This window comes from Benincasa hispida, chromosome 12, assembly GCF_009727055.1.
Source record: "Benincasa hispida cultivar B227 chromosome 12, ASM972705v1, whole genome shotgun sequence".
NCBI lineage: Eukaryota > Viridiplantae > Streptophyta > Magnoliopsida > Cucurbitales > Cucurbitaceae > Benincasa > Benincasa hispida.
Genome location: NC_052360.1, coordinates 80,415,788 through 80,426,212, shown reverse-complemented (window position 1 = coordinate 80,426,212; position 10,425 = coordinate 80,415,788). Strand labels below are relative to the sequence as shown.

The window sequence follows — 10,425 nt, the reverse complement described above, 5'->3', positions numbered from 1 at the left end:
AATTTCAGTTTTAATTGATTTTTCATCAATAAATTAATATGAAATCAAATTTCAATTTTGGAAAAATTTGTAAAATTAATTTTGACAAAAATTAATTCTAATAATCAACTTTAATAAAATTAATTCTAAATGAATAATTTATTAAACTATTTAATTTACTAAATTAATTTAATATCTAATATTAAATTCATGAAACACCAATTTCATGGATATGAATCTCTATTCATGTAATCAATATTTAAATCAAATTTAAATATTGTTCAATTCTCCAAATTTCGTTTAATTCAATAATTAAACATGTAATTATATCGTATATAACTACTAACTTCCTTAATTCAAATTTGAATGTTTCAAATTAACTCATCACTCTATTCTAAGGTCTAATCTATTTGTGAGATAGTAAAGGGACATAATCGACCTACAAATCATGGGCTCTAGCGATCCGAGATTAATTGGCTAAACTCTTTAAACTAAATTGATCAATATTCATTAACTGTCGGGTCACTCTACTAAAGCCCAATAGTGCACTCCCTTCATTGTAGATATATTTCTGTCCACCTGATTTAACCATAAACAGTAAGTTGACCATTCACAGGTTGTTCGTAATAACGGTTGGGTCAAATATTGTTTACCCTCGAAATTACATTTTACTTCTTAAGTCCCACCGATCCTCTAATGAACAATTGGTTTGTGATCTAATCATCAAACCGAGTTCTCAAGCCAATGAGAGGGTAGGGCACCTTGTTCAAGACCTGAAATTAGTATTTAAGAGAACAACCTCTCTACTATCCCTAAAAGCGAGTAGGAGTGAATTCCATCTTGCACCCTATATCCCCAACTATTTACCCAATCTTACCCCTGAAATGGGAGGCTTATTAAGTCGGCATTGTTGAGCCAACTCTCACCTATAAATCTAAGGACAATCTCAAATAAAAAGAAGTTCATAGTTAGCTCAGGATTAAAGTCAAGTTATCTAGGTCATCGATTTGAAATAGTCCGTAATAATAAACAACGTTATAAAGTAAGAGTGACTTATTTCTTAGTCCTGGTCTTATACAAACTTTTGCATAGGACGCCTCACTTACATGTCATCACATGAACGATTCAGGAGCACACAAATTGTATTAAATACAAAGTGGACCGCATCAGATAGTGTTACCAAAATAAGGTACCCAACCTTATTTGTATACTATAGACTGTTTTGGCTATTTACTCGAACTTGATCCCTGTTATGTCTCCACATAAAGTCCAAATACTCATGTAATAACCATGGATCTTAGTTTATTGGATTTAGTCTTTACCAGTGTAATTTATATATTCAATAATAGTTTTATTGAATAAACGTCAATAGCATCTTTATTGTAAATATCATATGTTTAATATTATAAACTGCGAGTTTTAGAACATACATCCCAACAATATGTTGGTTTTACCCTTAGATAGTCGTGCTTAGGCCTATTGCTCATAAACGTGTCCCTTACCTCTAACACGCCTCAACACTCTTCGTCTACCATGCGTTCACCTAGGCAAACCCAAAGGCCCGCATACTATCCATCATAGTTCACTGACCTCTAAAGGCCCTTAACGCATACCTCTAGTTACATTTAGTCAATTTTCCATCCTTAGGTTCTTAAGCCCACAAACTATTAGGGTATCTCGTAGGGTTCTATAGTTTATAAACATTGTATGAACAAACTCATTTATGCGATTAATAAAATATATGATATTTTATTCACTTTGTCTGTAAAATATGTGATATTTTAGTTGCATTAACCACAAACCAATAAACTAACATTCAAGGTTATCTTTGTAACTTAAACATGTATGTGGAGACAGTAGATGGATAAGGTTGGGTATCTTATCCCAGTGACACTACGAGTATGACCCGTTTTGTAAGTGTTACAATTGTTGTAAAGTGCTTCAAATGATCTGATCCTGATCATTCATGTATTAGACATGCGAATGGGGATATTCTATACAAAGGAGTTTGTATAAGACCAAATCACAAAATGTTTAGTCTGACTATATAACGTCGTTCATAATAGAGACTTACATTTCACTAGGATGACCATAGGTAGCATGACCTGAATCCTGAGTGAGTTGTGAACTCCTGCCTATGAGGGTGGTCCTTTGATTTGTATGGGTGAGTGTGGCTAGATTGCCGACTCAACAAGCCTACCATTTTGGGGATTTATCTGATTGGGGAGTTGGGAACACAACTACATAAGATGGAATTCACTCCTTCCCCGAAGTAGGAGTAAGTAGATAAATTACTCTCTTAAGGGCTGATTCCGAGTCTTGAACAATGTGGCGCCACACCCTCTCCTGGTCAGAGAGGGGTTTAGTCATAGTAGGACTATGATCTATTGTTCATTAAAGGGATCAGTGGTACATAAGAAGTTAGATGTAACTACAGGAGCAAAACAGTAAATTGGTCCAGCTGTACTTATGAGCAATTCGTGAAGGGTCATCGTACTGTTGATTTGTTATATCCAGTGGACACAGAAATATATCTGTAATGCAAAGAGTGCAGCTGTCAGTCTTTAGTGGAGTGCTCGACAGTTAACGGATGGTGAATAATGTAATTAAAGAGTTTAATTAATTATTCATATACCGTTGGAGCTTGAAGCTACAGGTCCATGAGGTCTCCTAGGTAGCTCAAAAGGATTTAGTTGAGAATCAGTTTTTGGATTAATTTGAATTGTTCAAATTACTGGAGGGATTTAATTATATATGATATAATTAAATTGTTTCAATTATATATGATATAATTGTCATAATGTATTTGATACATTATAGCTTAATGGGAGGAAATAAATATTTAAATGGGATTCAAATATATTTTCTATAAATGGGATTCATAGTTGTTAAATCTAATATAAATGAGATTTATATTAAATGTCCTAAAATAGAGAAAAGAAAATATAGTTTATATTGTATATGATACAATATTAAAACTATAGGTTATATGTTATATTTGATATAACATATAATTTAATATAAATATAATATGATAAATTAGTTATCATATTTATTTATATTATATTATTATTATTTGAATAATAAGAAAGGGAGTTGAGTTACAACTCCCTTCCCCATTTTTTCTCTCCACCCACTTTAGTGGAGGTGGTTATCTTTTATGGATTTTCTTTTTCCTCTATAATTTACAATTTGGTTGAACGATTGGGTGAAATTACAGTAGTGTTTTGTGAGTTTGCCTTGTGTGAAAGCTTTCTCAATCATCTTCTTCCTCCACCTTAAGCTTTTTCCCTCTAAACCAAAATAGTCAGAGCCCACCACTCATGGGTTCTCACCCTGAAAATACCAAGAATTCTATTGTGGTAGTGTCTATTTTTGGTTCAAGTTCTTTCTTGAAAAAGGTCTTCAAGTTGTACGTGAATGTTCGAAGGAGGATTCGTGAAGAAAATGTTCTTCAAAGGTAATTTATCTTGAATCCTTTTCTTGTAAAAGCATGTTGTAATTTAACTTTAAATGCATATTTGTTGTATGTTTACTGTAATCTTTACATTCGACAATTAATGTATGTTTACTGTAACTTTACATGAGCAACAGCACGAACACAATGAACACAGCCTCCAGGAACCAATCGAGTCTAACTCGATCCACGAAGTGAGTGAGGACACCACCACAATGGTTACCTTGGTATTCTCAGTGTGAGGACACCACCACAATCTGTTAACTGTCGGGTACTCCACTAAAGACCGACAGTTGTACTCTCATCACTACAGATATATTTCTGTGTCCATATCAACCAATCAACAGTGCGATAACCCTTCACAGATCACTCGTAAGTACAACTGGGCCAATTTACCATTTTGCCCTTGTAGTTACATCTAACTCCTTAAATACCACTGATTCTTCTAATGAATAATAAGTCATCATCCTACTATGACTGGGTCCTCTCTTCCAAAGAGAGGATGTGGCCACTATGTTCAAGATCTGGAATCAGTCCTTAAGGGAGCAATCTATCCACTAACCCCTAGTTCGGGGAAGGAGTGAATTTCGTCTTGTGTAACTGAGTTCCCAACTCCCAATTAGACAAATCCCCAAAAAGGTAGGCTTGTTGAGTTGAAAATCTTGCCACTCTCACTCATACTTATCAAAGGACCGCCCTCAAAGGTAGGAGTTCTCAAAACACTCAAGATTAAGGTCATGTCATCTATGACTATTTAAGTGAGATGTAAGTCTCAAGTATCAACAGCATTATATAAAGAGACTAATCATCTCGTGGTTCGGTCTTATACAAAATATTTTATAGAACACTCCCACTCACATGTCTCCATATGAATGGTCAAGATCAGACCATTTGTAGTAGTTCACAATACTTGTAAACCTCTACAAAGCAGATCGCATCTGTAGTGTCACTGGGATAAGGTATCCCTCCTTAATTCTTATACTACAGACCTTTTATGCTATTACTTAAGGCATGATTCACTTATATATATCATATGCATACTTAAGTTTACATAAAATAACCACGGATATTTTTTTATTGGATATGAGTAAATGCAAATAAAATAACGCTTATTTTATTAATAACAATGTGTACAAAGTTTACAAACTACGAGACTCTGGGAGAATTAGGACACCAATCCTAACAATATGACTGTTACTTGGATTTAACTAAAACTCAGGTTGTCATACTAGATTATGGTGTTGAGGATCCATTGTTCTATAAATAGGCAATGAATGATGTAGACAAAGACTAATGGGTCAAAGTCATGGACCTTGAAATCGAGTCTATGTACTCCAATTCAATATGGGAGCTTGTAGATCTACCTAAAGGGATTAAAACCCATAGGGTGTAAATGAATCTATAAAGGAAAGAGAAATGTAGCTGGAAAGATACAGACCTTTAGATCTAAACTTGTAGCAAAGGGTTATACTTATGGGGAAGGGGTTGATAATGAGAAGACTTTCTCCCCTATTTCTATGCTTAAGTCTATAAGAATTCTCTTGTCCATAGCCACATATTATGACTATGAGATATGACAAATGGATGTCAAGACTGCTTTTCTGAATGATAATCTTGAAGAGTATATCTTTATATCTCAGCCCTAAGGGTTCATAGCCCAAGGTCGGAAGAAAAAAGTTTGCAAGCTGAATCGATCCATTTATGGGTTGAAATAGGCATCCAGATCTTGGAACATTATATTTGATACAACGATCAAATCCTTTGGTTTTGATCAAAACATCGATGAACCTTGTATCTACAAGAAAATCATCAACGATAAAGTAGCTTTCTTAGTACTTTGTGTAGATGATATGCTACACCTTAGGAATGATGTAGGGTACCTTACTGACATTAAGGAATGGCTGGCAGTCGAACTTCAAATGAAATATTTTGGAGAGACGCAGTATGTACTTAGGATCCAAATTATTAGGGATCATAAAAACATAATGTTGGTCTGTCTCAAGCAACTTATATCGACAAATTGTTGACTCGATATTCGATGTAGAACTCTATGAAGGGCTTATTATCTTTTAGGCATGGGGTACACTTGTCTAAGGAATAGTGTCCTAAGACACCTCAAGAAGATGAGGACATGAAACGTATTTCCTATACCTCAGGTGTGGGCAACTTAATGTATGTTAGGCTCTACACTAGGTCAGACATTTATTATGCAGTAAGAATAGTCAGTAGGTACCAATCCAATACAGGGTTAGATCGTTGAATTGCGGTTAAGAACATCTTCAAGTATCTTAGGAGAACAAAGAAATATAAGTTGATGTGTGGAGCTAAGAATTTGATCCTTGCAAGATACACCAACTCTGATTTCAAAACTGACAAAGATTCTAGAAAATCCATGTCAGAATTAGTGTTTATCCTGAATGGGGGAGATGTAGTATGGTGTAGCATCAAGCAAGGATGAATTGTATATTTCACTATGAAAGTTGAATATGTAGTTGCTTGTGAAGCAGCAAAGGAAGCAGTTTGGCTTAGGAAGTTCCTAAGCGATTTGGAAGTGGTTCCAAATATGGACTTACCCATCACCTTATACTGTGAAAACATTGGTGTAGTAGCTAACTCTAAAGAACCTCGCAGTCACAAACGAGAAAAGCATATTGAGAGGAAATATCACTTGATACGGGAGATTGTGCAACAAGGAGATGTGATCGTCACAAAGATTACCTTAGAGCACAACATTGCTTATCTATTTAGGAAGGCTCATTTAGCTAAAGTGTTCGAATGTCATCTAGAGAATCTAGGTCATGAGACATGTACATTGTATAATCTAGGGCAAGTGGGAGATGTGTATTGGGTATATGGATGCCCTAGTTCATTGTATTTATTTAGCATTATCCTACCTTTTGGATTCTTATATTATGTACAAACCACTTACTAGAGTTTTAGTTCAAGTGGGAATTTGTTAAGTTTTATGCCTTAAAATTCGTAGATAGTGAGTATTATTAATTGACTCTCATCAATAAAGAGTTATAGATGTTAATTTAATAAATGTTATCATGTTGTTTCTATTTTTCTTAATAACCCTAAATCAAAAAAACAAACATCCAAGGTTATCTTATGAGTCTTAAACTGTATGTGGAGACATACAGGGATCAATGTTCAAGATACAGTCTAAAGGGTCTATAGTATAAGGACAAGGCTGGGTACCTTATCTTGGTGACATTATGGGTACGATCCACTTTGTATTTGATATAAACGCAATGATCCAACGCGTTCATGTAGGTGACATACAAGTGGAGTATCCTATGCAATGAGTTTTCATAAGACCGGACTGCGAAATAGTAACCACTAGATGTAGTACTGTTAACTAGTTAGTTTTCTATTTCAATAGGATGACCTAGGAAACTTAATTTTAATTCTGAGTATAGTATGAACTTCTGTTCACGACGGATTGTCCTTCGATTTGTATGGGTGAGGGTGGCCAGTTCACCGACTCAATATACCTACCATTTTTGGAACATCGAGAGGATCGTTCTAGGAGCATGGAGATCTACAAAGGTAAGAATGGTTTTATCCTTTCCCAACAACATGCTATTTACATGTTTGTTCTATGTATATTCTGTTTTAGTTTACGTAAAAATTGATTTTTAAGATGCAAGGCATTCACAACACTTCCGCTGGGCTGGCCAAGGAAGGCAGCACATAGATAGGAAAAGAAACTGAGGGCCTTGAACCCTCTGTATATCAAGCAAATACTTTTCTTTGCACGTTTTGTACAGCTGACAACAAAACCAAAGAAAAAACGAATGAGAATGAAGCTTGAGATTGGTATCGAGAAAGTGACGTGACACATGTTGAACATTATCTTTTGTATTAAACATAAAATAACAACAACTCATTTATGAAACAAGTTGAGAATAAATCAAGCGTAGGAAATGTGTTAATCAAAGGTCTTAGTCTCTACAGGTGTAGTGGGTTCAAGAATGGATGGAAGTTTATATTGAAAAATATGAAATGCATTTCAATCAACGCGAGAAGATGGAACAGTCTGGTAAATTGGTAAATTTCTTTCAAATGGCCCAATAGAAAGAAAGATACATGTGTTTGACACTTAATAACATTTGGTAATTTTACATCGCCATCATTTTTATTGATGGTCAATTCATCCACGAAGTAATGATTACTATGCACATGGTTATTAATCATGCCTTCATGATGGCCCTAAATTCCAGGTAACCATCTACATTTCATATTGTAGTGTCCAATTCTCTTTCAAGTCACATTGAGCTATCGTAGGGCTTTAAGAACTTCAGTCTTAATTTCACAAGGATGAGCTCGAGACTGCCAAATTAGACCAAAGAGTACAATCATATTCCATATATTTGGTAGCATCAGTTTCTAGGTTACATCATTTATCATTATAGAAAAAGCAAGAAACCAACAGTTACTAGGTTACTTATTTTCTTTTGCTCCTCAACATCTTCAGCAAAATGCATTCTGGAGGGTGGTTGGATAGTTTTTTCTAATAGTATAAAACGGAAATATGTGTTTATCAGATTAGAAATTTATAGTAGGGACAAGAAACAAGAATACCGTAGTCTCCTGAAACTCAGCTCCAAGATAAGCCACTAGAAACATGGAATTAGTTGTCCAAGAACAAATAATAAGCAACAGTAGCCTTGAATATATTCTCAATAACAATGACCATCAGTAACTGTTGGCAAGGAAGAATTTCAAATTTCTTAAGACAATAAGTCTAATTAATGATGCACCTCATTTTGAATTCGGTTACCAAGAGACTCCACCAGCTGATTCCTGTCAAATCCCATCTTTACAACTTCCTGAAGAATGTCTTCATCAATCTAAAAAAGAATAAAATAAAATAATCGAAGGAAAAAGTTTAATTGTTTGGGCAGAAGAAACTAACAATTAAGAAACTATATTGAAAAACTGGAAAAGAACTTATTTATCTTATGGAGTAAGATAGTCTACTCTTTGTTATATAATAAACCCTTACTAATGAAGCAAGGCAATGCCCAACTAATAACTGCCTAGTAAAAAAAAAAAAAAAATTGTGAATAGTAAAATATTGTAACTTATTTTTTAAGGTTTTAAATAATGTAACTTATCTTAAAACCTTCCTCCCAAAAATCCCCAGTTCTTTAATTTTTTTTTTTTTTTTTTAAAAAAAAAAAAATTTCCAAAAGAAAAAAATTATCAAATGCATCTTGAATCGACATATATTTTATCAATCAATCTTAATTTTAAGTGAATTGAACTACAATACAGAAGAAAAAAGGAAACCTTATGATCTGACTATGTTGAACAGAAAGGCAGAATACGAGGGAATACATTCAGACCTAAAAAAATCCTAAGATTTAAAAAGGAAATACAGAACCATAAAACATTATAGTAGTTTTTCCTACCTATAATCCAAAATAGTGAATTGAGTGGTCTTCTTTATGCAAGCTCTAAAAATGTTCTCAAGATCAGGAAATGTTCTAAGTAACTTAGGTCATGTTTGATAACCATTTTACTTTTTTTTTTTTTTTTTTGAAAATTAAGCCTATTTCCTCCCAGTTTCTTATAATCATTTGCATCGTTCTTATGTACAGTGGTTGAATTCTTAGCCAAATTTCAGAAAAAAATAATAATAATAAAACAAAACAAAACAAAATTTTAAAAGCTACTTTTTTTAGTTTTCAAATTTTGACTTGATTCTTTTAAACTATTGGTAAAAAGTAGATAACAAAAGAAGAAATTTAGAGGTGAAAATAGTGACTATCGGTTTAATTTTTAAAAACAATAAAAACCAAATAGGGTCTTGATGAAATAGTTATGCTTCCTTAAAAAAAAAAAGTTTTGACAAATATCAATTTATACCCCTAAACTTTGGGGGTTGTATCAATTTAAATCCTAAGTTAAGAATTGTATCAATTTAAACCCTGAACTTTAGGGGTTGCATCAATTTAGACCCTAATTTTTGGGAGTTGTATCAATTTAAACTCCAAACTAATAATTGTATCAATTTAGACCCTAAACTTTCTTACATGTATCGATTTAAACCCTGAACTTTCATAAATATATTAATTTAAATCCTAAATTTTAATAAATATATCTAAATAAAAAATAATGGAGGGTTTAATTTGATATAATTATAAAAGTTCTAGGTTTAAATTGATACACTTATAAAAATTCAAGGTTTAAATCGATACAATTATTAACTTGGGGTTTAAATTGATACAACTTCAAAGTTCAATGTTTAAATTGATACAATTCTTAGGGTTCATACAACACCCAAAGTTTAGGGATATAAATTGAAATTTTCCTAAAAAGTAATAAATAAATAAATCTAATGAACCAGGATTACGAAGCTTGACCAGAGATGAAATCTATGAACTGATAAATCGTCTCCCAATAAAATCATGAAAAACAGAGTTGTAAAATAAAAAGTAGAACTCGTTGTGTTTTAAAGCACAAGGTGCACTGATGAGAAAAATCCTTTCGAGCTTCACAAAGTTCATAAAATGTTGTTAGTCGTCGTCAATTCTAGATATAAATCATTGTTATGTCACGGAAGGTCTACTATCTTGAAAGTAAAATCGGTGCGACCTTGGTACTCAATTGCAAAAAGTCGGTTGCTCTCCAAGGTTAACACAACACCCTTCTCAGATGTGCATTCGTCGAAAAGGAGATGGAATCGAGTGAAAACTTTGCTCAGAATTAAATTTCTAAAATAGAGAGAAAAAAGCTAAAACTCAAATTTCACCTCAAGGACAAAAAGAACCATTTAGATCGTGTAATAAAAGGTCTTAACGTCAGTTTAAAAACCAACATTATAAATGACCAAGATTTCAATGTCAATTATCGTCAATGTCATGTCAGTTTTCAACCGACATTGAATACTATCTTCAATGTCAGTTTTCAACCGACAGTGAACATCATCTTTAATGTCGGTTTTTCACCTACTTTTTATTGATAACTTTCCGTTATTA

The 10,425-nt window shown here is 33.3% G+C and overlaps 1 long non-coding RNA gene across 1 annotated transcript; it reads right to left on the bottom strand.

The window, feature by feature from the left end:
- Positions 1–7,486: 7,486 nt before the first annotated feature.
- On the bottom strand, positions 7,487–8,332 carry LOC120068476. The gene is made up of 2 exons (XR_005479211.1): positions 8,203–8,332; positions 7,487–7,771 (listed from the first exon to the last, which is right to left on the bottom strand). It is a non-coding gene; the product is annotated as an uncharacterized LOC120068476 (long non-coding RNA).
- Between the last annotated feature and the right edge of the window lie 2,093 nt (positions 8,333–10,425).